We start from the raw sequence: 26,336 nt of genomic DNA on the forward strand, positions 1-26,336 counted from the left end.
CCCCGGATAGATGCAATACTATCGCGGGGCCCACAATGCACGACGAATGCCAAAAGCCCGGTTCTTGCATCGTTGCCATTCCGTAATGACGATCGTGCCGCAAATGGTCCGAGTATCCGACGCGTTGTTTCCAGTTGTATCGCCGAAACAACAAATGGAATTTGCAAATACAAATCAAAATAAAATATTAATAAAATTGGGGTGCAACACGAGGACCTCCCAGGAGGTAACCCATCCTAGTACTACTCTCGCCCAAGCACGCTTAACTTCGGAGTTTTGATGGGATCCGGTGCAGTAGTGCTGGTATGATCGCACCCGTTTAATTTTTGCTCGCTTAGATCTTTATGCACTATCTTCCTACCCTCCATTAATTGTTTTAGACTTGAAAAAACTGTGTATGCAGCCTTCTTCCCTTGGTAACCGTGCACAAGCTCCTACGTGAGCAGAGTGTTTGCTTTTCAGAACTGCCGCACCCCCGGATAGATGCAATACTATCGCGGGGCCCACAATGCACGACGAATGCCAAAAGCCCGGTTCTTGCATCGTTGCCATTCCGTAATGACGATCGTGCCGCAAATGGTCCGAGTATCCGACGCGTTGTTTCCAGTTGTATCGCCGAAACAAAAAATGGAATTTGCAAATACAAATCAAAATAAAATATTAATAAAATTGGGGTGCAACACGAGGAGTTCCAAGGAGGTCACCCATTCTAGTACTACTCTCGCCCAAGCACACTTAACTTCGGAGTTCTGATGGGATCCGGTGCATTAGTGCTGGTATGATCGCATCCGTTTAATTCATGCTCTCTTAGATCATTATGCACTATCTTGCTCCCCCCCATTAATTGTTTTAGATTTGAAAAAACTGTGTATGCAGCCTTCCTCCGTTGGTAACCGTGCACAAGCTCCTACGTGAGCGGATTGTTTGCTTTTCAGATCTGCTGCACCACAGGATAAATGCAATACTATCGCGGGGCCCACAATGCACGACGAATGCCGAAAGCCCGGTTCCTGCATCGTTGCCATTCAGTAATGACGATCGTGCCGCAAATGGTCCGAGTATCCGACGCATTGTTTCCAGTTGTCTCCCAGAAACAACAAATGGAATTTGCAAATACAAATCAAAATAAAATATTAATAAAATTGGGGTGCAACACGAGGACTTCCCAGGAGGTCACCCATGCTAGTACTACTCTCGCCCAAGCACGCTTAACTTCGAAGTTCTGATGGGATCCGGTGCACTAGTGCTTGTATGATCGCACCCGTTTAATTCATGCTCGCTTAGATTTTTATGCACTATCTTGCTCCCCTCCATTAATTGTTTTAGACTTGAAAAAACTGTGTATGCAGCCTTCCTCCCTTGGTAACCGTGCACAAGATCCTACGTGAGCAGTGTGTTTGCTTTTCAGATCTGCCGCACCTCCGGATAGATGCAATACTATCGCGGGGCCCACAATGCACGAAAAATGCCGAAACTCCGGTTTTTGCATCGTTGCCATTCAGTAATGACGATCGTGCCGCAAATGGTCCGCGTATCCGACGCGTTGTTTCCATTTGTATCGCCGAAAAAACAAATGGAATTTGCAAATACAAATCAAAATAAAATATTAATAAAATTGGGGTGCAACACGAGGACTTCCAAGGAGGTCACCCATTCTAGTACTACTCTCGCCCAAGCACACTTAACTTCGGAGTTCTGATGGGATCCGGTGCATTAGTGCTGGTATGATCGCACCCGTTTAATTCATGCTCGCTTAGATCTTTATGCACTATCTTGCTCCCCTCCATTAATTGTTTTAGATTTGAAAAAACTGTGTATGCAGCCTTCCTCCCTTGGAAACCGTGCACAAGCTCCTACGTGAGCGGATTGTTTGCTTTTCAGATCTGCCGCACCACCGGATAAATGCAATACTATCGCGGGGCCCACAATGCACGACGAATGCCGAAAGCCCGGTTCCTGCATCGTAGCCATTCAGTAATGACGATCGTGCCGCAAATGGTCCGAGTATCCGAGACATTGTTTCCAGTTGTCTCCCAGAAACAACAAATGGAATTTGCAAATACAAATCAAAATAAAATATTAATAAAATTGGGGTGCAACACAAGGACTTCCCAGGAGGTCACCCATCCTACTACTACTCTCGCCCAAGCACGCTTAACTTAGGAGTTTTGGTGGGATCCGGTGCATTAGTGCTGGTATGATCGCACCCGTTTAATTCTTGCTCGTTTAGATCTTTATGCACTATCTTGCTCCCCTCCATTAATTGTTTTAGACTTGAAAAAACTGTGTATGCAGCCTTCCTCCTTTGGTAACCGTGCACAAGATCCTACGTGAGCAGAGTGTTTAGTTTTCAGATCTGCCGCACCCCCGGATAGATGCAATACTATCGCGGGGCCCACAATGCACGACGAATGCCAAAAGCCCGGTTTTTGCATCGTTGCCATTCCGTAATGACGATCGTGCCGCAAATGGTCCGAGTATCCGACGCGTTGTTTCCAGTTGTATCGCCGAAACAACAAATGGAATTTGCAAATACAAATCAAAATAAAATATTAATAAAATTGGGGTGCAACACGAGGACTTCCAAGGAGGTCACCCATTCTAGTACTACTCTCGCCCAAGCACACTTAACTTCGGAGTTCTGATGGGATCCGGTGCATTAGTGCTGGTATGATCGCACACGTTTAATTCATGCTCGCTTAGATCTTTATGCACTATTTTGCTCCCCCCCATTAATTGTTTTAGATTTGAAAAAACTGTGTATGCTGCCTTCCTCCCTTGGTAACCGTGCACAAGCTCCTACGTGAGCGGATTGTTTGCTTTTCAGATCTGCCACACCCCCGGATAGATGCAATACTATCGCGGGGCCCACAATGCACGACGAATGCCGAAAGCCCGGTTCCTGCATCGTTGCCATTCAGTAATGACGATCGTGCCGCAAATGGTCCGAGTATCCGACGCATTGTTTCCAGTTGTCTCCCAGAAACAACAAATGGAATTTGCAAATACAAATCAAAATAAAATATTAATAAAATTGGGGTGCAACACGAGGACCTCCCAGGAGGTAACCCATCCTAGTACTACTCTCGCCCAAGCACGCTTAACTTCGGAGTTTTGATGGGATCCGGTGCAGTAGTGCTGGTATGATCGCACCCGTTTAATTTTTGCTCGCTTAGATCTTTATGCACTATCTTCCTACCCTCCATTAATTGTTTTAGACTTGAAAAAACTGTGTATGCAGCCTTCTTCCCTTGGTAACCGTGCACAAGCTCCTACGTGAGCAGAGTGTTTGCTTTTCAGAACTGCCGCACCCCCGGATAGATGCAATACTATCGCGGGGCCCACAATGCACGACGAATGCCAAAAGCCCGGTTCTTGCATCGTTGCCATTCCGTAATGACGATCGTGCCGCAAATGGTCCGAGTATCCGACGCGTTGTTTCCAGTTGTATCGCCGAAACAACAAATGGAATTTGCAAATACAAATCAAAATAAAATATTAATAAAATTGGGGTGCAACACGAGGAGTTCCAAGGAGGTCACCCATTCTAGTACTACTCTCGCCCAAGCACACTTAACTTCGGAGTTCTGATGGGATCCGGTGCATTAGTGCTGGTATGATCGCACCCGTTTAATTCATGCTCGCTTAGATCTTTATGCACTATTTTGCTCCCCCCCATTAATTGTTTTAGATTTGAAAAAACTGTGTATGCAGCCTTCCTCCCTTGGTAACCGTGCACAAGCTCCTACGTGAGCGGATTGTTTGCTTTTCAGATCTGCCTTACCCCCGGATAGATGCAATACTATCGCGGGGCCCACAATGCACGACGAATGCCGAAAGCCCGGTTCCTGCATCGTTGCCATTCAGTAATGACGATCGTGCCGCAAATGGTCCGAGTATCCGACGCATTGTTTCCAGTTGTCTCCCAGAAACAACAAATGGAATTTGCAAATACAAATCAAAATAAAATATTAATAAAATTGGGGTGCAACACGAGGACCTCCCAGGAGGTAACCCATCCTAGTACTACTCGCGCCCAAGCACGCTTAACTTCGGAGTTTTGATGGGATCCGGTGCAGTAGTGCTGGTATGATCGCACCCGTTTAATTTTTGCTCGCTTAGATCTTTATGCACTATCTTCCTACCCTCCATTAATTGTTTTAGACTTGAAAAAACTGTGTATGCAGCCTTCTTCCCTTGGTAACCGTGCACAAGCTCCTACGTGAGCAGAGTGTTTGCTTTTCAGAACTGCCGCACCCCCGGATAGATGCAATACTATCGCGGGGCCCACAATGCACGACGAATGCCAAAAGCCCGGTTCTTGCATCGTTGCCATTCCGTAATGACGATCGTGCCGCAAATGGTCCGAGTATCCGACGCGTTGTTTCCAGTTGTATCGCCGAAACAACAAATGGAATTTGCAAATACAAATCAAAATAAAATATTAATAAAATTGGGGTGCAACACGAGGACCTCCCAGGAGGTAACCCATCCTAGTACTACTCTCGCCCAAGCACGCTTAACTTCGGAGTTTTGATGGGATCCGGTGCAGTAGTGCTGGTATGATCGCACCCGTTTAATTTTTGCTCGCTTAGATCTTTATGCACTATCTTCCTACCCTCCATTAATTGTTTTAGACTTGAAAAAACTGTGTATGCAGCCTTCTTCCCTTGGTAACCGTGCACAAGCTCCTACGTGAGCAGAGTGTTTGCTTTTCAGAACTGCCGCACCCCCGGATAGATGCAATACTATCGCGGGGCCCACAATGCACGACGAATGCCAAAAGCCCGGTTCTTGCATCGTTGCCATTCCGTAATGACGATCGTGCCGCAAATGGTCCGAGTATCCGACGCGTTGTTTCCAGTTGTATCGCCGAAACAACAAATGGAATTTGCAAATACAAATCAAAATAAAATATTAATAAAATTGGGGTGCAACACGAGGAGTTCCAAGGAGGTCACCCATTCTAGTACTACTCTCGCCCAAGCACACTTAACTTCGGAGTTCTGATGGGATCCGGTGCATTAGTGCTGGTATGATCGCATCCGTTTAATTCATGCTCTCTTAGATCATTATGCACTATCTTGCTCCCCCCCATTAATTGTTTTAGATTTGAAAAAACTGTGTATGCAGCCTTCCTCCCTTGGTAACCGTGCACAAGCTCCTACGTGAGCGGATTGTTTGCTTTTCAGATCTGCCGCACCACCGGATAAATGCAATACTATCGCGGGGCCCACAATGCACGACGAATGCCGAAAGCCCGGTTCCTGCATCGTTGCCATTCAGTAATGACGATCGTGCCGCAAATGGTCCGAGTATCCGACGCATTGTTTCCAGTTGTCTCCCAGAAACAACAAATGGAATTTGCAAATACAAATCAAAATAAAATATTAATAAAATTGGGGTGCAACACGAGGACTTCCCAGGAGGTCACCCATGCTAGTACTACTCTCGCCCAAGCACGCTTAACTTCGAAGTTCTGATGGGATCCGGTGCACTAGTGCTTGTATGATCGCACCCGTTTAATTCATGCTCGCTTAGATTTTTATGCACTATCTTGCTCCCCTCCATTAATTGTTTTAGACTTGAAAAAACTGTGTATGCAGCCTTCCTCCCTTGGTAACCGTGCACAAGATCCTACGTGAGCAGTGTGTTTGCTTTTCAGATCTGCCGCACCTCCGGATAGATGCAATACTATCGCGGGGCCCACAATGCACGAAAAATGCCGAAACTCCGGTTTTTGCATCGTTGCCATTCAGTAATGACGATCGTGCCGCAAATGGTCCGCGTATCCGACGCGTTGTTTCCATTTGTATCGCCGAAAAAACAAATGGAATTTGCAAATACAAATCAAAATAAAATATTAATAAAATTGGGGTGCAACACGAGGACTTCCAAGGAGGTCACCCATTCTAGTACTACTCTCGCCCAAGCACACTTAACTTCGGAGTTCTGATGGGATCCGGTGCATTAGTGCTGGTATGATCGCACCCGTTTAATTCATGCTCGCTTAGATCTTTATGCACTATCTTGCTCCCCTCCATTAATTGTTTTAGATTTGAAAAAACTGTGTATGCAGCCTTCCTCCCTTGGAAACCGTGCACAAGCTCCTACGTGAGCGGATTGTTTGCTTTTCAGATCTGCCGCACCACCGGATAAATGCAATACTATCGCGGGGCCCACAATGCACGACGAATGCCGAAAGCCCGGTTCCTGCATCGTAGCCATTCAGTAATGACGATCGTGCCGCAAATGGTCCGAGTATCCGAGACATTGTTTCCAGTTGTCTCCCAGAAACAACAAATGGAATTTGCAAATACAAATCAAAATAAAATATTAATAAAATTGGGGTGCAACACGAGGACTTCCCAGGAGGTCACCCATCCTACTACTACTCTCGCCCAAGCACGCTTAACTTAGGAGTTTTGGTGGGATCCGGTGCATTAGTGCTGGTATGATCGCACCCGTTTAATTCATGCTCGTTTAGATCTTTATGCACTATCTTGCTCCCCTCCATTAATTGTTTTAGACTTGAAAAAACTGTGTATGCAGCCTTCCTCCTTTGGTAACCGTGCACAAGATCCTACGTGAGCAGAGTGTTTGCTTTTCAGATCTGCCGCACCCCCGGATAGATGCAATACTATCGCGGGGCCCACAATGCACGACGAATGCCAAAAGCCCGGTTTTTGCATCGTTGCCATTCCGTAATGACGATCGTGCCGCAAATGGTCCGAGTATCCGACGCGTTGTTTCCAGTTGTATCGCCGAAACAACAAATGGAATTTGCAAATACAAATCAAAATAAAATATTAATAAAATTGGGGTGCAACACGAGGACTTCCAAGGAGGTCACCCATTCTAGTACTACTCTCGCCCAAGCACACTTAACTTCGGAGTTCTGATGGGATCCGGTGCATTAGTGCTGGTATGATCGCACACGTTTAATTCATGCTCGCTTAGATCTTTATGCACTATTTTGCTCCCCCCCATTAATTGTTTTAGATTTGAAAAAACTGTGTATGCTGCCTTCCTCCCTTGGTAACCGTGCACAAGCTCCTACGTGAGCGGATTGTTTGCTTTTCAGATCTGCCGCACCACCGGATAAATGCAATACTATCGCGGGGCCCACAATGCACGACGAATGCCGAAAGCCCGGTTCCTGCATCGTTGCCATTCAGTAATGACGATCGTGCCGCAAATGGTCCGAGTATCCGACGCATTGTTTCCAGTTGTCTCCCAGAAACAACAATTGGAATTTGCAAATACAAATCAAAATAAAATATTAATAAAATTGGGGTGCAACACGAGGACCTCCCAGGAGGTCACCCATCCTAGTACTACTCTCGCCCAAGCACACTTAACTTAGGAGTTCTGATGGGATCCGGTGCATTAGTGCTGGTATGATCGCACCCGTTTAATTCATGCTCGCTTAGATCTTTATGCACTATCTTGCTCCCCTCCATTAATTGTTTTAGATTTGAAAAAACTGTGTATGCAGCCTTCCTCCCTTGGAAACCGTCCACAAGCTCCTACGTGAGCGGATTGTTTGCTTTTCAGATCTGCCGCACCACCGGATAAATGCAATACTATCGCGGGGCCCACAATGCACGACGAATGCCGAAAGCCCGGTTCCTGCATCGTTGCCATTCAGTAATGACGGTCGTGCCGCAAATGGTCCGAGTATCCGAGACATTGTTTCCAGTTGTCTCCCAGAAACAACAAATGGAATTTGCAAATACAAATCAAAATAAAATATTAATAAAATTGGGGTGCAACACGAGGACTTCCCAGGAGGTCACCCATCCTACTACTACTCTCGCCCCAGCACGCTTAACTTAGGAGTTCTGGTGGGATCCGGTGCATTAGTGCTGGTATGATCGCACCCGTTTAATTCATGCTCGTTTAGATCTTTATGCACTATCTTGCTCCCCTCCATTAATTGTTTTAGATTTGAAAAAACTGTGTATGCTGCCTTCCTCCCTTGGTAACCGTGCACAAGCTCCTACGTGAACGGATTGTTTGCTTTTCAGATCTGCCGCACCACCGGATAAATGCAATACTATCGCGGGGCCCACAATGCACGACGAATGCCGAAAGCCCGGTTCCTGCATCGTTGCCATTCAGTAATGACGATCGTGCCGCAAATGGTCCGAGTATCCGACGCATTGTTTCCAGTTGTCTCCCAGAAACAACAAATGGAATTTGCAAATACAAATCAAAATAAAATATTAATAAAATTGGGGTGCAACACGAGGACTTCCCAGGAGGTCACCCATGCTAGTACTACTCTCGCCCAAGCACGCTTAACTTAGAAGTTCTGATGGGATCCGGTGCACTAGTGCTTGTATGATCGCACCCGTTTAATTCATGCTCGCTTAGATTTTTATGCACTATCTTGCTCCCCTCCATTAATTGTTTTAGACTTGAAAAAACTGTGTATGCAGCCTTCCTCCCTTGGTAACCGTGCACAAGATCCTACGTGAGCAGTGTGTTTGCTTTTCAGATCTGCCGCACCTCCGGATAGATGCAATACTATCGCGGGGCCCACAATGCACGAAAAATGCCGAAACTCCGGTTTTTGCATCGTTGCCATTCAGTAATGACGATCGTGCCGCAAATGGTCCGCGTATCCGACGCGTTGTTTCCATTTGTATCGCCGAAAAAACAAATGGAATTTGCAAATACAAATCAAAATAAAATATTAATAAAATTGGGGTGCAACACGAGGACTTCCAAGGAGGTCACCCATTCTAGTACTACTCTCGCCCAAGCACACTTAACTTCGGAGTTCTGATGGGATCCGGTGCATTAGTGCTGGTATGATCGCACCCGTTTAATTCATGCTCGCTTAGATCTTTATGCACTATCTTGCTCCCCTCCATTAATTGTTTTAGATTTGAAAAAACTGTGTATGCAGCCTTCCTCCCTTGGAAACCGTGCACAAGCTCCTACGTGAGCGGATTGTTTGCTTTTCAGATCTGCCGCACCACCGGATAAATGCAATACTATCGCGGGGCCCACAATGCACGACGAATGCCGAAAGCCCGGTTCCTGCATCGTAGCCATTCAGTAATGACGATCGTGCCGCAAATGGTCCGAGTATCCGAGACATTGTTTCCAGTTGTCTCCCAGAAACAACAAATGGAATTTGCAAATACAAATCAAAATAAAATATTAATAAAATTGGGGTGCAACACGAGGACTTCCCAGGAGGTCACCCATCCTACTACTACTCTCGCCCAAGCACTCTTAACTTAGGAGTTTTGGTGGGATCCGGTGCATTAGTGCTGGTATGATCGCACCCGTTTAATTCATGCTCGTTTAGATCTTTATGCACTATCTTGCTCCCCTCCATTAATTGTTTTAGACTTGAAAAAACTGTGTATGCAGCCTTCCTCCTTTGGTAACCGTGCACAAGATCCTACGTGAGCAGAGTGTTTGCTTTTCAGATCTGCCGCACCCCCGGATAGATGCAATACTATCGCGGGGCCCACAATGCACGACGAATGCCAAAAGCCCGGTTTTTGCATCGTTGCCATTCCGTAATGACGATCGTGCCGCAAATGGTCCGAGTATCCGACGCGTTGTTTCCAGTTGTATCGCCGAAACAACAAATGGAATTTGCAAATACAAATCAAAATAAAATATTAATAAAATTGGGGTGCAACACGAGGACTTCCAAGGAGGTCACCCATTCTAGTACTACTCTCGCCCAAGCACACTTAACTTCGGAGTTCTGATGGGATCCGGTGCATTAGTGCTGGTATGATCGCACACGTTTAATTCATGCTCGCTTAGATCTTTATGCACTATTTTGCTCCCCCCCATTAATTGTTTTAGATTTGAAAAAACTGTGTATGCTGCCTTCCTCCCTTGGTAACCGTGCACAAGCTCCTACGTGAGCGGATTGTTTGCTTTTCAGATCTGCCGCACCACCGGATAAATGCAATACTATCGCGGGGCCCACAATGCACGACGAATGCCGAAAGCCCGGTTCCTGCATCGTTGCCATTCAGTAATGACGATCGTGCCGCAAATGGTCCGAGTATCCGACGCATTGTTTCCAGTTGTCTCCCAGAAACAACAATTGGAATTTGCAAATACAAATCAAAATAAAATATTAATAAAATTGGGGTGCAACACGAGGACCTCCCAGGAGGTCACCCATCCTAGTACTACTCTCGCCCAAGCACACTTAACTTAGGAGTTCTGATGGGATCCGGTGCATTAGTGCTGGTATGATCGCACCCGTTTAATTCATGCTCGCTTAGATCTTTATGCACTATCTTGCTCCCCTCCATTAATTGTTTTAGATTTGAAAAAACTGTGTATGCAGCCTTCCTCCCTTGGAAACCGTGCACAAGCTCCTACGTGAGCGGATTGTTTGCTTTTCAGATCTGCCGCACCACCGGATAAATGCAATACTATCGCGGGGCCCACAATGCACGACGAATGCCGAAAGCCCGGTTCCTGCATCGTTGCCATTCAGTAATGACGGTCGTGCCGCAAATGGTCCGAGTATCCGAGACATTGTTTCCAGTTGTCTCCCAGAAACAACAAATGGAATTTGCAAATACAAATCAAAATAAAATATTAATAAAATTGGGGTGCAACACGAGGACTTCCCAGGAGGTCACCCATCCTACTACTACTCTCGCCCCAGCACGCTTAACTTAGGAGTTCTGGTGGGATCCGGTGCATTAGTGCTGGTATGATCGCACCCGTTTAATTCATGCTCGTTTAGATCTTTATGCACTATCTTGCTCCCCTCCATTAATTGTTTTAGATTTGAAAAAACTGTGTATGCTGCCTTCCTCCCTTGGTAACCGTGCATAAGCTCCTACGTGAGCGGATTGTTCGCTTTTCAGATCTGCCGCACCACCGGATAAATGCAATACTATCGCGGGGCCCACAATGCACGACGAATGCCGAAAGCCCGGTTCCTGCATCGTTGCCATTCAGTAATGACGATCGTTCCGCAAATGGTCCGAGTATCCGACGCATTGTTTCCAGTTGTCTCCCAGAAACAACAATTGGAATTTGCAAATACAAATCAAAATAAAATATTAATAAAATTGGGGTGCAACACGAGGACCTCCCAGGAGGTCACCCATCCTAGTACTACTCTCGCCCAAGCACGCTTAACTTCAGAGTTTTGATGGGATCCGGTGCAGTAGTGCTGGTATGATCGCACCCGTTTAATTTTTGCTCGCTTAGATCTTTATGCACTATCTTCCTACCCTCCATTAATTGTTTTAGACTTGAAAAAACTGTGTATGCAGCCTTCTTCCCTTGGTAACCGTGCACAAGCTCCTACGTGAGCAGAGTGTTTGCTTTTCAGATCTGCCGCACCCCCGGATAGATGCAATACTATCGCGGGGCCCACAATGCACGACGAATGCCAAAAGCCCGGTTCTTGCATCGTTGCCATTCCGTAATGACGATCGTGCCGCAAATGGTCCGAGTATCCGACGCGTTGTTTCCAGTTGTATCGCCGAAACAACAAATGGAATTTGCAAATACAAATCAAAATAAAATATTAATAAAATTGGGGTGCAACACGAGGACTTCCAAGGAGGTCACCCATTCTAGTACTACTCTCGCCCAAGCACACTTAACTTCGGAGTTCTGATGGGATCCGGTGCATTAGTGCTGGTATGATCGCACCCGTTTAATTCATGCTCGCTTAGATCTTTATGCACTATCTTGCTCCCCCCATTAATTGTTTTAGATTTGAAAAAACTGTGTATGCAGCCTTCCTCCCTTGGTAACCATGCACAAGCTCCTACGTGAGCGGATTGTTTGTTTTTCAGATCTGCCGCACCACCGGATAAATGCAATACTATCGCGGGGCCCACAATGCACGACGAATGCCGAAAGCCCGGTTCCTGCATCGTTACCATTCAGTAATGACGATCGTGCCGCAAATGGTCCGAGTATCCGACGCATTGTTTCCAGTTGTCTCCCAGAAACAACAAATGGAATTTGCAAATAGAAATCAAAATAAAATATTAATAAAATTGGGGTGCAACACGAGGACCTCCCAGGAGGTCACCCATCCTAGTACTACTCTCGCCCAAGCACGCTTAACTTCAGAGTTTTGATGGGATCCGGTGCAGTAGTGCTGGTATGATCGCACCCGTTTAATTTTTGCTCGCTTAGATCTTTATGCACTATCTTCCTACGCTCCATTAATTGTTTTAGACTTGAAAAAACTGTGTATGCAGCCTTCCTCCCTTTGTAACCGTGCTCAAACTCCTACGTGAGCAGAGTGTTTGCTTTTCAGATCTGCCGCACCCCCGGATAGATGCAATACTATCGCGGGGCCCACAATGCACGACGAATGCCAAAAGCCCGGTTCTTGCATCGTTGCCATTCCGTAATGACGATCGTGCCGCAAATGGTCCGAGTATCCGACGCGTTGTTTCCAGTTGTATCGCCGAAACAACAAATGGAATTTGCAAATACAAATCAAAATAAAATATTAATAAAATTGGGGTGCAACACGAGGACTTCCAAGGAGGTCATCCATTCTAGTACTACTCTCGCCCAAGCACACTTAACTTCGGAGTTCTGATGGGATCCGGTGCATTAGTGCTGGTATGATCGCACCCGTTTAATTCATGCTCGCTTAGATCTTTATGCACTATCTTGCTCCCCTCCATTAATTGTTTTAGATTTGAAAAAACTGTGTATGCAGCCTTCCTCCCTTGGTAACCGTGCACAAGCTCCTACTTGAGCGGATTGTTTGTTTTTCAGATCTGCCGCACCACCGGATAAATGCAATACTATCGCGGGGCCCACAATGCACGACGAATGCCGAAATCCCGGTTCCTGCATCGTTGCCATTCAGTAATGACGATCGTGCCGCAAATGGTCCGAGTATCCGACGCATTGTTTCCAGTTGTCTCCCAGAAACAACAAATGGAATTTGCAAATACAAATCAAAATAAAATATTACTAAAATTGGGGTGCAACACGAGGACTTCCCAGGAGGTCACCCATGCTAGTACTACTCTCGCCCAAGCACGCTTAACTTCGAAGTTCTGATGGGATCCGGTGCACTAGTGCTTGTATGATCGCACCCGTTTAATTCATGCTCGCTTAGATTTTTATGCACTATCTTGCTCCCCTCCATTAATTGTTTTAGACTTGAAAAAACTGTGTATGCAGCCTTCCTCCCTTGGTAACCGTGCACAAGATCCTACGTGAGCAGTGTGTTTGCTTTTCAGATCTGCCGCACCCCCGGATAGATGCAATACTATCGCGGGGCCCACAATGCACGACGAATGCCAAAAGCCCGGTTTTTGCACGGTTCCCATTCAGTAATGACGATCGTGCCGCAAATGGTCCGAGTATCCGGCGCGTTGTTTGCGTTTGTCTCGCCGAAACGACAAATGGAATTTGCAAATACGATATCGAAATAAAATATTAATAAAATTGGGGTGCAACACGAGGACTTCCCAGGAGGTCACCCATCCTAGTACTACTCTCGCCCAAGCACACTTAACTTCGGATTTCTGATGGGATCCGGTGCATTAGTGCTGGTATGATCGCACACGTTTAATTCATGCTCGCTTAGATCTTTATGCACTATTTTGCTCCCCCCCATTAATTGTTTTAGATTTGAGAAAACTGTGTATGCTGCCTTCCTCCCTTGGTAACCGTGCACAAGCTCCTACGTGAGCGGATTGTTTGCTTTTCAGATCTGCCGCACCACCGGATAAATGCAATACTATCGCGGGGCCCACAATGCACGACGAATGCCGAAAGCCCGGTTCCTGCATCGTTGCCATTCAGTAATGACGATCGTGCCGCAAATGGTCCGAGTATCCGACGCATTGTTTCCAGTTGTCTCCCAGAAACAACAATTGGAATTTGCAAATACAAATCAAAATAAAATATTAATAAAATTGGGGTGCAACACGAGGACCTCCCAGGAGGTCACCCATCCTAGTACTACTCTCGCCCAAGCACACTTAACTTAGGAGTTCTGATGGGATCCGGTGCATTAGTGCTGGTATGATCGCACCCGTTTAATTCATGCTCGCTTAGATCTTTATGCACTATCTTGCTCCCCTCCATTAATTGTTTTAGATTTGAAAAAACTGTGTATGCAGCCTTCCTCCCTTGGAAACCGTGCACAAGCTCCTACGTGAGCGGATTGTTTGCTTTTCAGATCTGCCGCACCACCGGATAAATGCAATACTATCGCGGGGCCCACAATGCACGACGAATGCCGAAAGCCCGGTTCCTGCATCGTTGCCATTCAGTAATGACGATCGTGCCGCAAATGGTCCGAGTATCCGACGCATTGTTTCCAGTTGTCTCCCAGAAACAACAAATGGAATTTGCAAATACAAATCAAAATAAAATATTAATAAAATTGGGGTGCAACACGAGGACTTCCCAGGAGGTCACCCATGCTAGTACTACTCTCGCCCAAGCACGCTTAACTTCGAAGTTCTGATGGGATCCGGTGCACTAGTGCTTGTATGATCGCACCCGTTTAATTCATGCTCGCTTAGATTTTTATGCACTATCTTGCTCCCCTCCATTAATTGTTTTAGACTTGAAAAAACTGTGTATGCAGCCTTCCTCCCTTGGTAACCGTGCACAAGATCCTACGTGAGCAGTGTGTTTGCTTTTCAGATCTGCCGCACCTCCGGATAGATGCAATACTATCGCGGGGCCCACAATGCACGAAAAATGCCGAAACTCCGGTTTTTGCATCGTTGCCATTCAGTAATGACGATCGTGCCGCAAATGGTCCGCGTATCCGACGCGTTGTTTCCATTTGTATCGCCGAAAAAACAAATGGAATTTGCAAATACAAATCAAAATAAAATATTAATAAAATTGGGGTGCAACACGAGGACTTCCAAGGAGGTCACCCATTCTAGTACTACTCTCGCCCAAGCACACTTAACTTCGGAGTTCTGATGGGATCCGGTGCATTAGTGCTGGTATGATCGCACCCGTTTAATTCATGCTCGCTTAGATCTTTATGCACTATCTTGCTCCCCTCCATTAATTGTTTTAGATTTGAAAAAACTGTGTATGCAGCCTTCCTCCCTTGGAAACCGTGCACAAGCTCCTACGTGAGCGGATTGTTTGCTTTTCAGATCTGCCGCACCACCGGATAAATGCAATACTATCGCGGGGCCCACAATGCACGACGAATGCCGAAAGCCCGGTTCCTGCATCGTAGCCATTCAGTAATGACGATCGTGCCGCAAATGGTCCGAGTATCCGAGACATTGTTTCCAGTTGTCTCCCAGAAACAACAAATGGAATTTGCAAATACAAATCAAAATAAAATATTAATAAAATTGGGGTGCAACACGAGGACTTCCCAGGAGGTCACCCATCCTACTACTACTCTCGCCCAAGCACGCTTAACTTAGGAGTTTTGGTGGGATCCGGTGCATTAGTGCTGGTATGATCGCACCCGTTTAATTCATGCTCGTTTAGATCTTTATGCACTATCTTGCTCCCCTCCATTAATTGTTTTAGACTTGAAAAAACTGTGTATGCAGCCTTCCTCCTTTGGTAACCGTGCACAAGATCCTACGTGAGCAGAGTGTTTGCTTTTCAGATCTGCCGCACCCCCGGATAGATGCAATACTATCGCGGGGCCCACAATGCACGACGAATGCCAAAAGCCCGGTTTTTGCATCGTTGCCATTCCGTAATGACGATCGTGCCGCAAATGGTCCGAGTATCCGACGCGTTGTTTCCAGTTGTATCGCCGAAACAACAAATGGAATTTGCAAATACAAATCAAAATAAAATATTAATAAAATTGGGGTGCAACACGAGGACTTCCAAGGAGGTCACCCATTCTAGTACTACTCTCGCCCAAGCACACTTAACTTCGGAGTTCTGATGGGATCCGGTGCATTAGTGCTGGTATGATCGCACACGTTTAATTCATGCTCGCTTAGATCTTTATGCACTATTTTGCTCCCCCCCATTAATTGTTTTAGATTTGAAAAAACTGTGTATGCAGCCTTCCTCCCTTGGTAACCGTGCACAAGCTCCTACGTGAGCGGATTGTTTGCTTTTCAGATCTGCCGCACCCCCGGATAGATGCAATACTATCGCGGGGCCCACAATGCACGACGAATGCCGAAAGCCCGGTTCCTGCATCGTTGCCATTCAGTAATGACGATCGTGCCGCAAATGGTCCGAGTATCCGACGCATTGTTTCCAGTTGTCTCCCAGAAACAACAAATGGAATTTGCAAATACAAATCAAAATAAAATATTAATAAAATTGGGGTGCAACACGAGGACCTCCCAGGAGGTAACCCATCCTAGTACTACTCTCGCCCAAGCACGCTTAACTTCGGAGTTTTGATGGGATCCGGTGCAGTAGTGCTGGTATGATCGCACCCGTTTAATTTTTGCTCGCTTAGATCTTTATGCACTATCTTCCTACCCTCCACTAATTGTTTTAGACTTGAAAAAACTGTGTATGCAGCCTTCTTCCCTTGGTAACCGTGCACAAGCTCCTACGTGAGCAGAGTGTTTGCTTTTCAGAACTGCCGCACCCCCGGATAGATGCAATACTATCGCGGGGCCCACAATGCACGACGAATGCCAAAAGCCCGGTTCTTGCATCGTTGCCATTCCGTAATGACGATCGTGCCGCAAATGGTCCGAGTATCCGACGCGTTGTTTCCAGTTGTATCGCCGAAACAACAAATGGAATTTGCAAATACAAATCAAAATAAAATATTAATAAAATTGGGGTGCAACACGAGGAGTTCCAAGGAGGTCACCCATTCTAGTACTACTCTCGCCCAAGCACACTTAACTTCGGAGTTCTGATGGGATCCGGTGCATTAGTGCTGGTATGATCGCATCCGTTTAATTCATGCTCTCTTAGATCATTATGCACTATCTTGCTCCCCCCCATTAATTGTTTTAGATTTGAAAAAACTGTGTATGCAGCCTTCCTCCCTTGGTAACCGTGCACAAGCTCCTACGTGAACGGATTGTTTGCTTTTCAGATCTGCCGCACCACCGGATAAATGCAATACTATCGCGGGGCCCACAATGCACGACGAATGCCGAAAGCCCGGTTCCTGCATCGTTGCCATTCAGTAATGACGATCGTGCCGCAAATGGTCCGAGTATCCGACGCATTGTTTCCAGTTGTCTCCCAGAAACAACAAATGGAATTTGCAAATACAAATCAAAATAAAATATTAATAAAATTGGGGTGCAACACGAGGACTTCCCAGGAGGTCACCCATGCTAGTACTACTCTCGCCCAAGCACGCTTAACTTAGAAGTTCTGATGGGATCCGGTGCACTAGTGCTTGTATGATCGCACCCGTTTAATTCATGCTCGCTTAGATTTTTATGCACTATCTTGCTCCCCTCCATTAATTGTTTTAGACTTGAAAAAACTGTGTATGCAGCCTTCCTCCCTTGGTAACCGTGCACAAGATCCTACGTGAGCAGTGTGTTTGCTTTTCAGATCTGCCGCACCTCCGGATAGATGCAATACTATCGCGGGGCCCACAATGCACGAAAAATGCCGAAACTCCGGTTTTTGCATCGTTGCCATTCAGTAATGACGATCGTGCCGCAAATGGTCCGCGTATCCGACGCGTTGTTTCCATTTGTATCGCCGAAAAAACAAATGGAATTTGCAAATACAAATCAAAATAAAATATTAATAAAATTGGGGTGCAACACGAGGACTTCCAAGGAGGTCACCCATTCTAGTACTACTCTCGCCCAAGCACACTTAACTTCGGAGTTCTGATGGGATCCGGTGCATTAGTGCTGGTATGATCGCACCCGTTTAATTCATGCTCGCTTAGATCTTTATGCACTATCTTGCTCCCCTCCATTAATTGTTTTAGATTTGAAAAAACTGTGTATGCAGCCTTCCTCCCTTGGAAACCGTGCACAAGCTCCTACGTGAGCGGATTGTTTGCTTTTCAGATCTGCCGCACCACCGGATAAATGCAATACTATCGCGGGGCCCACAATGCACGACGAATGCCGAAAGCCCGGTTCCTGCATCGTAGCCATTCAGTAATGACGATCGTGCCGCAAATGGTCCGAGTATCCGAGACATTGTTTCCAGTTGTCTCCCAGAAACAACAAATGGAATTTGCAAATACAAATCAAAATAAAATATTAATAAAATTGGGGTGCAACACGAGGACTTCCCAGGAGGTCACCCATCCTACTACTACTCTCGCCCAAGCACGCTTAACTTAGGAGTTTTGGTGGGATCCGGTGCATTAGTGCTGGTATGATCGCACCCGTTTAATTCATGCTCGTTTAGATCTTTATGCACTATCTTGCTCCCCTCCATTAATTGTTTTAGACTTGAAAAAACTGTGTATGCAGCCTTCCTCCTTTGGTAACCGTGCACAAGATCCTACGTGAGCAGAGTGTTTGCTTTTCAGATCTGCCGCACCCCCGGATAGATGCAATACTATCGCGGGGCCCACAATGCACGACGAATGCCAAAAGCCCGGTTTTTGCATCGTTGCCATTCCGTAATGACGATCGTGCCGCAAATGGTCCGAGTATCCGACGCGTTGTTTCCAGTTGTATCGCCGAAACAACAAATGGAATTTGCAAATACAAATCAAAATAAAATATTAATAAAATTGGGGTGCAACACGAGGACTTCCAAGGAGGTCACCCATTCTAGTACTACTCTCGCCCAAGCACACTTAACTTCGGAGTTCTGATGGGATCCGGTGCATTAGTGCTGGTATGATCGCACACGTTTAATTCATGCTCGCTTAGATCTTTATGCACTATTTTGCTCCCCCCCATTAATTGTTTTAGATTTGAAAAAACTGTGTATGCTGCCTTCCTCCCTTGGTAACCGTGCACAAGCTCCTACGTGAGCGGATTGTTTGCTTTTCAGATCTGCCGCACCACCGGATAAATGCAATACTATCGCGGGGCCCACAATGCACGACGAATGCCGAAAGCCCGGTTCCTGCATCGTTGCCATTCAGTAATGACGATCGTGCCGCAAATGGTCCGAGTATCCGACGCATTGTTTCCAGTTGTCTCCCAGAAACAACAATTGGAATTTGCAAATACAAATCAAAATAAAATATTAATAAAATTGGGGTGCAACACGAGGACCTCCCAGGAGGTCACCCATCCTAGTACTACTCTCGCCCAAGCACACTTAACTTAGGAGTTCTGATGGGATCCGGTGCATTAGTGCTGGTATGATCGCACCCGTTTAATTCATGCTCGCTTAGATCTTTATGCACTATCTTGCTCCCCTCCATTAATTGTTTTAGATTTGAAAAAACTGTGTATGCAGCCTTCCTCCCTTGGAAACCGTCCACAAGCTCCTACGTGAGCGGATTGTTTGCTTTTCAGATCTGCCGCACCACCGGATAAATGCAATACTATCGCGGGGCCCACAATGCACGACGAATGCCGAAAGCCCGGTTCCTGCATCGTTGCCATTCAGTAATGACGGTCGTGCCGCAAATGGTCCGAGTATCCGAGACATTGTTTCCAGTTGTCTCCCAGAAACAACAAATGGAATTTGCAAATACAAATCAAAATAAAATATTAATAAAATTGGGGTGCAACACGAGGACTTCCCAGGAGGTCACCCATCCTACTACTACTCTCGCCCCAGCACGCTTAACTTAGGAGTTCTGGTGGGATCCGGTGCATTAGTGCTGGTATGATCGCACCCGTTTAATTCATGCTCGTTTAGATCTTTATGCACTATCTTGCTCCCCTCCATTAATTGTTTTAGATTTGAAAAAACTGTGTATGCTGCCTTCCTCCCTTGGTAACCGTGCACAAGCTCCTACGTGAGCGGATTGTTCGCTTTTCAGATCTGCCGCACCACCGGATAAATGCAATACTATCGCGGGGCCCACAATGCACGACGAATGCCGAAAGCCCGGTTCCTGCATCGTTGCCATTCAGTAATGACGATCGTTCCGCAAATGGTCCGAGTATCCGACGCATTGTTTCCAGTTGTCTCCCAGAAACAACAATTGGAATTTGCAAATACAAATCAAAATAAAATATTAATAAAATTGGGGTGCAACACGAGGACCTCCCAGGAGGTCACCCATCCTAGTACTACTCTCGCCCAAGCACGCTTAACTTCAGAGTTTTGATGGGATCCGGTGCAGTAGTGCTGGTATGATCGCACCCGTTTAATTTTTGCTCGCTTAGATCTTTATGCACTATCTTCCTACCCTCCATTAATTGTTTTAGACTTGAAAAAACTGTGTATGCAGCCTTCTTCCCTTGGTAACCGTGCACAAGCTCCTACGTGAGCAGAGTGTTTGCTTTTCAGATCTGCCGCACCCCCGGATAGATGCAATACTATCGCGGGGCCCACAATGCACGACGAATGCCAAAAGCCCGGTTCTTGCATCGTTGCCATTCCGTAATGACGATCGTGCCGCAAATGGTCCGAGTATCCGACGCGTTGTTTCCAGTTGTATCGCCGAAACAACAAATGGAATTTGCAAATACAAATCAAAATAAAATATTAATAAAATTGGGGTGCAACACGAGGACTTCCAAGGAGGTCACCCATTCTAGTACTACTCTCGCCCAAGCACACTTAACTTCGGAGTTCTGATGGGATCCGGTGCATTAGTGCTGGTATGATCGCACCCGTTTAATTCATGCTCGCTTAGATCTTTATGCACTATCTTGCTCCCCCCATTAATTGTTTTAGATTTGAAAAAACTGTGTATGCAGCCTTCCTCCCTTGGTAACCATGCACAAGCTCCTACGTGAGCGGATTGTTTGTTTTTCAGATCTGCCGCACCACCGGATAAATGCAATACTATCGCGGGGCCCACAATGCACGACGAATGCCGAAAGCCCGGTTCCTGCATCGTTACCATTCAGTAATGACGATCGTGCCGCAAATGGTCCGAGTATCCGACGCATTGTTTCCAGTTGTCTCCCAGAAACAACAAATGGAATTTGCAAATAGAAATCAAAATAAAATATTAATAAAATTGGGGTGCAACACGAGGACCTCCCAGGAGGTCACCCATCCTAGTACTACTCTCGCCCAAGCACGCTTAACTTCAGAGTTTTGATGGGATCCGGTGCAGTAGTGCTGGTATGATCGCACCCGTTTAATTTTTGCTCGCTTAGATCTTTATGCACTATCTTCCTACGCTCCACTAATTGTTTTAGACTTGAAAAAACTGTGTATGCAGCCTTCCTCCCTTTGTAACCGTGCTCAAACTCCTACGTGAGCAGAGTGTTTGCTTTTCAGATCTGCCGCACCCCCGGATAGATGCAATACTATCGCGGGGCCCACAATGCACGACGAATGCCAAAAGCCCGGTTCTTGCATCGTTGCCATTCCGTAATGACGATCGTGCCGCAAATGGTCCGAGTATCCGACGCGTTGTTTCCAGTTGTATCGCCGAAACAACAAATGGAATTTGCAAATACAAATCAAAATAAAATATTAATAAAATTGGGGTGCAACACGAGGACTTCCAAGGAGGTCATCCATTCTAGTACTACTCTCGCCCAAGCACACTTAACTTCGGAGTTCTGATGGGATCCGGTGCATTAGTGCTGGTATGATCGCACCCGTTTAATTCATGCTCGCTTAGATCTTTATGCACTATCTTGCTCCCCTCCATTAATTGTTTTAGATTTGAAAAAACTGTGTATGCAGCCTTCCTCCCTTGGTAACCGTGCACAAGCTCCTACTTGAGCGGATTGTTTGTTTTTCAGATCTGCCGCACCACCGGATAAATGCAATACTATCGCGGGGCCCACAATGCACGACGAATGCCGAAATCCCGGTTCCTGCATCGTTGCCATTCAGTAATGACGATCGTGCCGCAAATGGTCCGAGTATCCGACGCATTGTTTCCAGTTGTCTCCCAGAAACAACAAATGGAATTTGCAAATACAAATCAAAATAAAATATTAATAAAATTGGGGTGCAACACGAGGACTTCCCAGGAGGTCACCCATGCTAGTACTACTCTCGCCCAAGCACGCTTAACTTCGAAGTTCTGATGGGATCCGGTGCACTAGTGCTTGTATGATCGCACCCGTTTAATTCATGCTCGCTTAGATTTTTATGCACTATCTTGCTCCCCTCCATTAATTGTTTTAGACTTGAAAAAACTGTGTATGCAGCCTTCCTCCCTTGGTAACCGTGCACAAGATCCTACGTGAGCAGTGTGTTTGCTTTTCAGATCTGCCGCACCCCCGGATAGATGCAATACTATCGCGGGGCCCACAATGCACGACGAATGCCAAAAGCCCGGTTTTTGCACGGTTCCCATTCAGTAATGACGATCGTGCCGCAAATGGTCCGAGTATCCGGCGCGTTGTTTGCGTTTGTCTCGCCGAAACGACAAATGGAATTTGCAAATACGATATCGAAATAAAATATTAATAAAATTGGGGTGCAACACGAGGACTTCCCAGGAGGTCACCCATCCTAGTACTACTCTCGCCCAAGCACACTTAACTTCGGATTTCTGATGGGATCCGGTGCATTAGTGCTGGTATGATCGCACACGTTTAATTCATGCTCGCTTAGATCTTTATGCACTATTTTGCTCCCCCCCATTAATTGTTTTAGATTTGAGAAAACTGTGTATGCTGCCTTCCTCCCTTGGTAACCGTGCACAAGCTCCGACGTGAGCGGATTGTTTGCTTTTCAGATCTGCCGCACCACCGGATAAATGCAATACTATCGCGGGGCCCACAATGCACGACGAATGCCGAAAGCCCGGTTCCTGCATCGTTGCCATTCAGTAATGACGATCGTGCCGCAAATGGTCCGAGTATCCGACGCATTGTTTCCAGTTGTCTCCCAGAAACAACAATTGGAATTTGCAAATACAAATCAAAATAAAATATTAATAAAATTGGGGTGCAACACGAGGACCTCCCAGGAGGTCACCCATCCTAGTACTACTCTCGCCCAAGCACACTTAACTTAGGAGTTCTGATGGGATCCGGTGCATTAGTGCTGGTATGATCGCACCCGTTTAATTCATGCTCGCTTAGATCTTTATGCACTATCTTGCTCCCCTCCATTAATTGTTTTAGATTTGAAAAAACTGTGTATGCAGCCTTCCTCCCTTGGAAACCGTGCACAAGCTCCTACGTGAGCGGATTGTTTGCTTTTCAGATCTGCCGCACCACCGGATAAATGCAATACTATCGCGGGGCCCACAATGCACGACGAATGCCGAAAGCCCGGTTCCTGCATCGTTGCCATTCAGTAATGACGGTCGTGCCGCAAATGGTCCGAGTATCCGAGACATTGTTTCCAGTTGTCTCCCAGAAACAACAAATGGAATTTGCAAATACAAATCAAAATAAAATATTAATAAAATTGGGGTGCAACACGAGGACTTCCCAGGAGGTCACCCATCCTACTACTACTCTCGCCCAAGCACGCTTAACTTAGGAGTTCTGGTGGGATCCGGTGCATTAGTGCTGGTATGATCGCACCTGTTTAATTCATGCTCGTTTAGATCTTTATGCACTATCTTGCTCCCCTCCATTAATTGTTTTAGATTTGAAAAAACTGTGTATGCTGCCTTCCTCCCTTGGTAACCGTGCACAAGCTCCTACGTGAGCGGATTGTTTGCTTTTCAGATCTGCCGCACCACCGGATAAATGCAATACTATCGCAGGGCCCACAATGCACGACGAATGCCGAAAGCCCGGTTCCTGCATCGTTGCCATTCAGTAATGACGATCGTTCCGCAAATGGTCCGAGTATCCGACGCATTGTTTCCAGTTGTCTCCCAGAAACAACAATTGGAATTTGCAAATACAAATCAAAATAAAATATTAATAAAATTGGGGTGCAACACGAGGACCTCCCAGGAGGTCACCCATCCTAGTACTACTCTCGCCCAAGCACGCTTAACTTCAGAGTTTTGATGGGATCCGGTGCAGTAGTGCTGGTATGATCGCACCCGTTTAATTTTTGCTCGCTTAGATCTTTATGCACTATCTTCCTACCCTCCATTAATTGTTTTAGACTTGAAAAAACTGTGTATGCAGCCTTCTTCCCTTGGTAACCGTGCACAAGCTCCTTCGTGAGCAGAGTGTTTGCTTTTCAGATCTGCCGCACCCCCGGATAGATGCAATACTATCGCGGGGCCCACAATGCACGACGAATGCCAAAAGCCCGGTTCTTGCATCGTTGCCATTCCGTAATGACGATCGTGCCGCAAATGGTCCGAGTATCCGACGCGTTGTTTCCAGTTGTATCGCCGAAACAACAAATGGAATTTGCAAATACAAATCAAAATAAAATATTAATAAAATTGGGGTGCAACACGAGGACTTCCAAGGAGGTCACCCATTCTAGTACTACTCTCGCCCAAGCACACTTAACTTCGGAGTTCTGATGGGATCCGGTGCATTAGTGCTGGTATGATCGCACCCGTTTAATTCATGCTCGCTTAGATCTTTATGCACTATCTTGCTCCCCCCCATTAATTGTTTTAGATTTGAAAAAACTGTGTATGCAGCCTTCCTCCCTTGGTAACCATGCACAAGCTCCTACGTGAGCGGATTGTTTGTTTTTCAGATCTGCCGCACCACCGGATAAATGCAATACTATCGCGGGGCCCACAATGCACGACGAATGCCGAAAGCCCGGTTCCTGCATCGTTACCATTCAGTAATGACGATCGTGCCGCAAATGGTCCGAGTATCCGACGCATTGTTTCCAGTTGTCTCCCAGAAACAACAAATGGAATTTGCAAATAGAAATCAAAATAAAATATTAATAAAATTGGGGTGCAACACGAGGACCTCCCAGGAGGTCACCCATCCTAGTACTACTCTCGCCCAAGCACGCTTAACTTCAGAGTTTTGATGGGATCCGGTGCAGTAGTGCTGGTATGATCGCGCCCGTTTAATTTTTGCTCGCTTAGATCTTTATGCACTATCTTCCTACGCTCCATTAATTGTTTTAGACTTGAAAAAACTGTGTATGCAGCCTTCCTCCCTTTGTAACCGTGCTCAAACTCCTACGTGAGCAGAGTGTTTGCTTTTCAGATCTGCCGCACCCCCGGATAGATGCAATACTATCGCGGGGCCCACAATGCACGACGAATGCCAAAAGCCCGGTTCTTGCATCGTTGCCATTCCGTAATGACGATCGTGCCGCAAATGGTCCGAGTATCCGACGCGTTGTTTCCAGTTGTATCGCCGAAACAACAAATGGAATTTGCAAATACAAATCAAAATAAAATATTAATAAAATTGGGGTGCAACACGAGGACTTCCAAGGAGGTCATCCATTCTAGTACTACTCTCGCCCAAGCACACTTAACTTCGGAGTTCTGATGGGATCCGGTGCATTAGTGCTGGTATGATCGCACCCGTTTAATTCATGCTCGCTTAGATCTTTATGCACTATCTTGCTCCCCTCCATTAATTGTTTTAGATTTGAAAAAACTGTGTATGCAGCCTTCCTCCCTTGGTAACCGTGCACAAGCTCCAACTTGAGCGGATTGTTTGTTTTTCAGATCTGCCGCACCACCGGATAAATGCAATACTATCGCGGGGCCCACAATGCACGACGAATGCCGAAATCCCGGTTCCTGCATCGTTGCCATTCAGTAATGACGATCGTGCCGCAAATGGTCCGAGTATCCGACGCATTGTTTCCAGTTGTCTCCCAGAAACAACAAATGGAATTTGCAAATACAAATCAAAATAAAATATTAATAAAATTGGGGTGCAACACGAGGACTTCCCAGGAGGTCACCCATGCTAGTACTACTCTCGCCCAAGCACGCATAACTTCGAAGTTCTGATGGGATCCGGTGCACTAGTGCTTGTATGATCGCACCCGTTTAATTCATGCTCGCTTAGATTTTTATGCACTATCTTGCTCCCCTCCATTAATTGTTTTAGACTTGAAAAAACTGTGTATGCAGCCTTCCTCCCTTGGTAACCGTGCACAAGATCCTACGTGAGCAGTGTGTTTGCTTTTCAGATCTGCCGCACCCCCGGATAGATGCAATACTATCGCGGGGCCCACAATGCACGACGAATGCCAAAAGCCCGGTTTTTGCACGGTTCCCATTCAGTAATGACGATCGTGCCGCAAATGGTCCGAGTATCCGGCGCGTTGTTTGCGTTTGTCTCGCCGAAACGACAAATGGAATTTGCAAATACGATATCGAAATAAAATATTAATAAAATTGGGGTGCAACACGAGGACTTCCCAGGAGGTCACCCATCCTAGTACTACTCTCGCCCAAGCAAACTTAACTTCGGATTTCTGATGGGATCCCGTGCATTAGTGCTGGTATGATCGCACCCGTT

The 26,336-nt window shown here is 46.2% G+C and overlaps 46 non-coding genes and 10 pseudogenes across 46 annotated transcripts; all 56 read right to left on the bottom strand.

The window, feature by feature from the left end:
- Nucleotides 1-198: 198 nt before the first annotated feature.
- On the bottom strand, nucleotides 199-317 carry LOC148799952 (5S ribosomal RNA). Its single transcript, XR_016068948.1, has one exon. It is a non-coding gene; the product is annotated as a 5S ribosomal RNA (ribosomal RNA).
- Nucleotides 318-671: 354 nt separating this feature from the next.
- On the bottom strand, nucleotides 672-790 carry LOC148799953 (5S ribosomal RNA). Its single transcript, XR_016075740.1, has one exon. It is a non-coding gene; the product is annotated as a 5S ribosomal RNA (ribosomal RNA).
- A 354-nt stretch (nucleotides 791-1,144) lies between these two features.
- LOC148799954 (5S ribosomal RNA) lies at nucleotides 1,145-1,263 on the bottom strand. The gene has a single exon (XR_016070602.1). It is a non-coding gene; the product is annotated as a 5S ribosomal RNA (ribosomal RNA).
- A 354-nt stretch (nucleotides 1,264-1,617) lies between these two features.
- On the bottom strand, nucleotides 1,618-1,736 carry LOC148799955 (5S ribosomal RNA). The gene has a single exon (XR_016073566.1). It is a non-coding gene; the product is annotated as a 5S ribosomal RNA (ribosomal RNA).
- Nucleotides 1,737-2,090: 354 nt separating this feature from the next.
- Nucleotides 2,091-2,209, bottom strand: LOC148799956 (5S ribosomal RNA; annotated as a pseudogene).
- Nucleotides 2,210-2,563: 354 nt separating this feature from the next.
- On the bottom strand, nucleotides 2,564-2,682 carry LOC148799957 (5S ribosomal RNA). Its single transcript, XR_016075597.1, has one exon. It is a non-coding gene; the product is annotated as a 5S ribosomal RNA (ribosomal RNA).
- Nucleotides 2,683-3,036: 354 nt separating this feature from the next.
- Nucleotides 3,037-3,155, bottom strand: LOC148799958 (5S ribosomal RNA). Its single transcript, XR_016068950.1, has one exon. It is a non-coding gene; the product is annotated as a 5S ribosomal RNA (ribosomal RNA).
- Nucleotides 3,156-3,509: 354 nt separating this feature from the next.
- Nucleotides 3,510-3,628, bottom strand: LOC148799959 (5S ribosomal RNA). Its single transcript, XR_016073552.1, has one exon. It is a non-coding gene; the product is annotated as a 5S ribosomal RNA (ribosomal RNA).
- A 354-nt stretch (nucleotides 3,629-3,982) lies between these two features.
- Nucleotides 3,983-4,101, bottom strand: LOC148799960 (5S ribosomal RNA). Its single transcript, XR_016069258.1, has one exon. It is a non-coding gene; the product is annotated as a 5S ribosomal RNA (ribosomal RNA).
- A 354-nt stretch (nucleotides 4,102-4,455) lies between these two features.
- Nucleotides 4,456-4,574, bottom strand: LOC148799961 (5S ribosomal RNA). The gene has a single exon (XR_016068951.1). It is a non-coding gene; the product is annotated as a 5S ribosomal RNA (ribosomal RNA).
- Nucleotides 4,575-4,928: 354 nt separating this feature from the next.
- LOC148799962 (5S ribosomal RNA) lies at nucleotides 4,929-5,047 on the bottom strand. Its single transcript, XR_016075741.1, has one exon. It is a non-coding gene; the product is annotated as a 5S ribosomal RNA (ribosomal RNA).
- Nucleotides 5,048-5,401: 354 nt separating this feature from the next.
- LOC148799963 (5S ribosomal RNA) lies at nucleotides 5,402-5,520 on the bottom strand. The gene has a single exon (XR_016070603.1). It is a non-coding gene; the product is annotated as a 5S ribosomal RNA (ribosomal RNA).
- Nucleotides 5,521-5,874: 354 nt separating this feature from the next.
- On the bottom strand, nucleotides 5,875-5,993 carry LOC148799964 (5S ribosomal RNA). Its single transcript, XR_016073568.1, has one exon. It is a non-coding gene; the product is annotated as a 5S ribosomal RNA (ribosomal RNA).
- A 354-nt stretch (nucleotides 5,994-6,347) lies between these two features.
- LOC148799965 (5S ribosomal RNA) lies at nucleotides 6,348-6,466 on the bottom strand (annotated as a pseudogene).
- Nucleotides 6,467-6,820: 354 nt separating this feature from the next.
- LOC148799966 (5S ribosomal RNA) lies at nucleotides 6,821-6,939 on the bottom strand. The gene has a single exon (XR_016075598.1). It is a non-coding gene; the product is annotated as a 5S ribosomal RNA (ribosomal RNA).
- A 354-nt stretch (nucleotides 6,940-7,293) lies between these two features.
- Nucleotides 7,294-7,412, bottom strand: LOC148799967 (5S ribosomal RNA). Its single transcript, XR_016074890.1, has one exon. It is a non-coding gene; the product is annotated as a 5S ribosomal RNA (ribosomal RNA).
- Nucleotides 7,413-7,766: 354 nt separating this feature from the next.
- LOC148799968 (5S ribosomal RNA) lies at nucleotides 7,767-7,885 on the bottom strand. The gene has a single exon (XR_016070093.1). It is a non-coding gene; the product is annotated as a 5S ribosomal RNA (ribosomal RNA).
- Nucleotides 7,886-8,239: 354 nt separating this feature from the next.
- Nucleotides 8,240-8,358, bottom strand: LOC148799969 (5S ribosomal RNA; annotated as a pseudogene).
- A 354-nt stretch (nucleotides 8,359-8,712) lies between these two features.
- LOC148799970 (5S ribosomal RNA) lies at nucleotides 8,713-8,831 on the bottom strand. Its single transcript, XR_016073569.1, has one exon. It is a non-coding gene; the product is annotated as a 5S ribosomal RNA (ribosomal RNA).
- Nucleotides 8,832-9,185: 354 nt separating this feature from the next.
- On the bottom strand, nucleotides 9,186-9,304 carry LOC148799971 (5S ribosomal RNA; annotated as a pseudogene).
- A 354-nt stretch (nucleotides 9,305-9,658) lies between these two features.
- Nucleotides 9,659-9,777, bottom strand: LOC148799972 (5S ribosomal RNA). The gene has a single exon (XR_016075599.1). It is a non-coding gene; the product is annotated as a 5S ribosomal RNA (ribosomal RNA).
- Nucleotides 9,778-10,131: 354 nt separating this feature from the next.
- Nucleotides 10,132-10,250, bottom strand: LOC148799973 (5S ribosomal RNA). Its single transcript, XR_016074891.1, has one exon. It is a non-coding gene; the product is annotated as a 5S ribosomal RNA (ribosomal RNA).
- Nucleotides 10,251-10,604: 354 nt separating this feature from the next.
- LOC148799974 (5S ribosomal RNA) lies at nucleotides 10,605-10,723 on the bottom strand. The gene has a single exon (XR_016070094.1). It is a non-coding gene; the product is annotated as a 5S ribosomal RNA (ribosomal RNA).
- Nucleotides 10,724-11,077: 354 nt separating this feature from the next.
- On the bottom strand, nucleotides 11,078-11,196 carry LOC148799975 (5S ribosomal RNA). Its single transcript, XR_016069518.1, has one exon. It is a non-coding gene; the product is annotated as a 5S ribosomal RNA (ribosomal RNA).
- A 354-nt stretch (nucleotides 11,197-11,550) lies between these two features.
- On the bottom strand, nucleotides 11,551-11,669 carry LOC148799976 (5S ribosomal RNA). Its single transcript, XR_016073570.1, has one exon. It is a non-coding gene; the product is annotated as a 5S ribosomal RNA (ribosomal RNA).
- A 353-nt stretch (nucleotides 11,670-12,022) lies between these two features.
- Nucleotides 12,023-12,141, bottom strand: LOC148799977 (5S ribosomal RNA). Its single transcript, XR_016069519.1, has one exon. It is a non-coding gene; the product is annotated as a 5S ribosomal RNA (ribosomal RNA).
- A 354-nt stretch (nucleotides 12,142-12,495) lies between these two features.
- Nucleotides 12,496-12,614, bottom strand: LOC148799978 (5S ribosomal RNA). The gene has a single exon (XR_016075509.1). It is a non-coding gene; the product is annotated as a 5S ribosomal RNA (ribosomal RNA).
- Nucleotides 12,615-12,968: 354 nt separating this feature from the next.
- On the bottom strand, nucleotides 12,969-13,087 carry LOC148799979 (5S ribosomal RNA). Its single transcript, XR_016070604.1, has one exon. It is a non-coding gene; the product is annotated as a 5S ribosomal RNA (ribosomal RNA).
- A 355-nt stretch (nucleotides 13,088-13,442) lies between these two features.
- LOC148799980 (5S ribosomal RNA) lies at nucleotides 13,443-13,561 on the bottom strand. The gene has a single exon (XR_016075488.1). It is a non-coding gene; the product is annotated as a 5S ribosomal RNA (ribosomal RNA).
- Nucleotides 13,562-13,915: 354 nt separating this feature from the next.
- LOC148799981 (5S ribosomal RNA) lies at nucleotides 13,916-14,034 on the bottom strand. Its single transcript, XR_016074892.1, has one exon. It is a non-coding gene; the product is annotated as a 5S ribosomal RNA (ribosomal RNA).
- Nucleotides 14,035-14,388: 354 nt separating this feature from the next.
- LOC148799982 (5S ribosomal RNA) lies at nucleotides 14,389-14,507 on the bottom strand. Its single transcript, XR_016070605.1, has one exon. It is a non-coding gene; the product is annotated as a 5S ribosomal RNA (ribosomal RNA).
- Nucleotides 14,508-14,861: 354 nt separating this feature from the next.
- On the bottom strand, nucleotides 14,862-14,980 carry LOC148799983 (5S ribosomal RNA). The gene has a single exon (XR_016073571.1). It is a non-coding gene; the product is annotated as a 5S ribosomal RNA (ribosomal RNA).
- A 354-nt stretch (nucleotides 14,981-15,334) lies between these two features.
- LOC148799984 (5S ribosomal RNA) lies at nucleotides 15,335-15,453 on the bottom strand (annotated as a pseudogene).
- A 354-nt stretch (nucleotides 15,454-15,807) lies between these two features.
- LOC148799985 (5S ribosomal RNA) lies at nucleotides 15,808-15,926 on the bottom strand. The gene has a single exon (XR_016075600.1). It is a non-coding gene; the product is annotated as a 5S ribosomal RNA (ribosomal RNA).
- A 354-nt stretch (nucleotides 15,927-16,280) lies between these two features.
- LOC148799986 (5S ribosomal RNA) lies at nucleotides 16,281-16,399 on the bottom strand. Its single transcript, XR_016068952.1, has one exon. It is a non-coding gene; the product is annotated as a 5S ribosomal RNA (ribosomal RNA).
- A 354-nt stretch (nucleotides 16,400-16,753) lies between these two features.
- Nucleotides 16,754-16,872, bottom strand: LOC148799987 (5S ribosomal RNA). Its single transcript, XR_016075743.1, has one exon. It is a non-coding gene; the product is annotated as a 5S ribosomal RNA (ribosomal RNA).
- A 354-nt stretch (nucleotides 16,873-17,226) lies between these two features.
- LOC148799988 (5S ribosomal RNA) lies at nucleotides 17,227-17,345 on the bottom strand (annotated as a pseudogene).
- Nucleotides 17,346-17,699: 354 nt separating this feature from the next.
- Nucleotides 17,700-17,818, bottom strand: LOC148799989 (5S ribosomal RNA). The gene has a single exon (XR_016073574.1). It is a non-coding gene; the product is annotated as a 5S ribosomal RNA (ribosomal RNA).
- A 354-nt stretch (nucleotides 17,819-18,172) lies between these two features.
- On the bottom strand, nucleotides 18,173-18,291 carry LOC148799990 (5S ribosomal RNA; annotated as a pseudogene).
- Nucleotides 18,292-18,645: 354 nt separating this feature from the next.
- On the bottom strand, nucleotides 18,646-18,764 carry LOC148799991 (5S ribosomal RNA). Its single transcript, XR_016075601.1, has one exon. It is a non-coding gene; the product is annotated as a 5S ribosomal RNA (ribosomal RNA).
- Nucleotides 18,765-19,118: 354 nt separating this feature from the next.
- On the bottom strand, nucleotides 19,119-19,237 carry LOC148799992 (5S ribosomal RNA). Its single transcript, XR_016074894.1, has one exon. It is a non-coding gene; the product is annotated as a 5S ribosomal RNA (ribosomal RNA).
- A 354-nt stretch (nucleotides 19,238-19,591) lies between these two features.
- Nucleotides 19,592-19,710, bottom strand: LOC148799993 (5S ribosomal RNA). The gene has a single exon (XR_016070095.1). It is a non-coding gene; the product is annotated as a 5S ribosomal RNA (ribosomal RNA).
- A 354-nt stretch (nucleotides 19,711-20,064) lies between these two features.
- Nucleotides 20,065-20,183, bottom strand: LOC148799994 (5S ribosomal RNA). Its single transcript, XR_016069521.1, has one exon. It is a non-coding gene; the product is annotated as a 5S ribosomal RNA (ribosomal RNA).
- Nucleotides 20,184-20,537: 354 nt separating this feature from the next.
- LOC148799995 (5S ribosomal RNA) lies at nucleotides 20,538-20,656 on the bottom strand. Its single transcript, XR_016073575.1, has one exon. It is a non-coding gene; the product is annotated as a 5S ribosomal RNA (ribosomal RNA).
- Nucleotides 20,657-21,009: 353 nt separating this feature from the next.
- Nucleotides 21,010-21,128, bottom strand: LOC148799996 (5S ribosomal RNA). The gene has a single exon (XR_016069522.1). It is a non-coding gene; the product is annotated as a 5S ribosomal RNA (ribosomal RNA).
- A 354-nt stretch (nucleotides 21,129-21,482) lies between these two features.
- Nucleotides 21,483-21,601, bottom strand: LOC148799997 (5S ribosomal RNA). Its single transcript, XR_016075510.1, has one exon. It is a non-coding gene; the product is annotated as a 5S ribosomal RNA (ribosomal RNA).
- A 354-nt stretch (nucleotides 21,602-21,955) lies between these two features.
- On the bottom strand, nucleotides 21,956-22,074 carry LOC148799998 (5S ribosomal RNA). The gene has a single exon (XR_016070606.1). It is a non-coding gene; the product is annotated as a 5S ribosomal RNA (ribosomal RNA).
- A 355-nt stretch (nucleotides 22,075-22,429) lies between these two features.
- On the bottom strand, nucleotides 22,430-22,548 carry LOC148799999 (5S ribosomal RNA). Its single transcript, XR_016075489.1, has one exon. It is a non-coding gene; the product is annotated as a 5S ribosomal RNA (ribosomal RNA).
- A 354-nt stretch (nucleotides 22,549-22,902) lies between these two features.
- LOC148800000 (5S ribosomal RNA) lies at nucleotides 22,903-23,021 on the bottom strand. The gene has a single exon (XR_016074895.1). It is a non-coding gene; the product is annotated as a 5S ribosomal RNA (ribosomal RNA).
- Nucleotides 23,022-23,375: 354 nt separating this feature from the next.
- Nucleotides 23,376-23,494, bottom strand: LOC148800001 (5S ribosomal RNA). The gene has a single exon (XR_016070736.1). It is a non-coding gene; the product is annotated as a 5S ribosomal RNA (ribosomal RNA).
- A 354-nt stretch (nucleotides 23,495-23,848) lies between these two features.
- Nucleotides 23,849-23,967, bottom strand: LOC148800002 (5S ribosomal RNA). The gene has a single exon (XR_016069523.1). It is a non-coding gene; the product is annotated as a 5S ribosomal RNA (ribosomal RNA).
- A 354-nt stretch (nucleotides 23,968-24,321) lies between these two features.
- On the bottom strand, nucleotides 24,322-24,440 carry LOC148800003 (5S ribosomal RNA). Its single transcript, XR_016073576.1, has one exon. It is a non-coding gene; the product is annotated as a 5S ribosomal RNA (ribosomal RNA).
- Nucleotides 24,441-24,794: 354 nt separating this feature from the next.
- On the bottom strand, nucleotides 24,795-24,913 carry LOC148800004 (5S ribosomal RNA; annotated as a pseudogene).
- Nucleotides 24,914-25,267: 354 nt separating this feature from the next.
- On the bottom strand, nucleotides 25,268-25,386 carry LOC148800005 (5S ribosomal RNA). Its single transcript, XR_016075511.1, has one exon. It is a non-coding gene; the product is annotated as a 5S ribosomal RNA (ribosomal RNA).
- A 354-nt stretch (nucleotides 25,387-25,740) lies between these two features.
- LOC148800006 (5S ribosomal RNA) lies at nucleotides 25,741-25,859 on the bottom strand (annotated as a pseudogene).
- Nucleotides 25,860-26,214: 355 nt separating this feature from the next.
- Nucleotides 26,215-26,333, bottom strand: LOC148800007 (5S ribosomal RNA; annotated as a pseudogene).
- Between the last annotated feature and the right edge of the window lie 3 nt (nucleotides 26,334-26,336).

Source organism: Nelumbo nucifera, chromosome 4 (assembly GCF_055504915.1).
Source record: "Nelumbo nucifera cultivar China Antique chromosome 4, China Antique-T2T, whole genome shotgun sequence".
Taxonomy (NCBI): domain Eukaryota; kingdom Viridiplantae; phylum Streptophyta; class Magnoliopsida; order Proteales; family Nelumbonaceae; genus Nelumbo; species Nelumbo nucifera.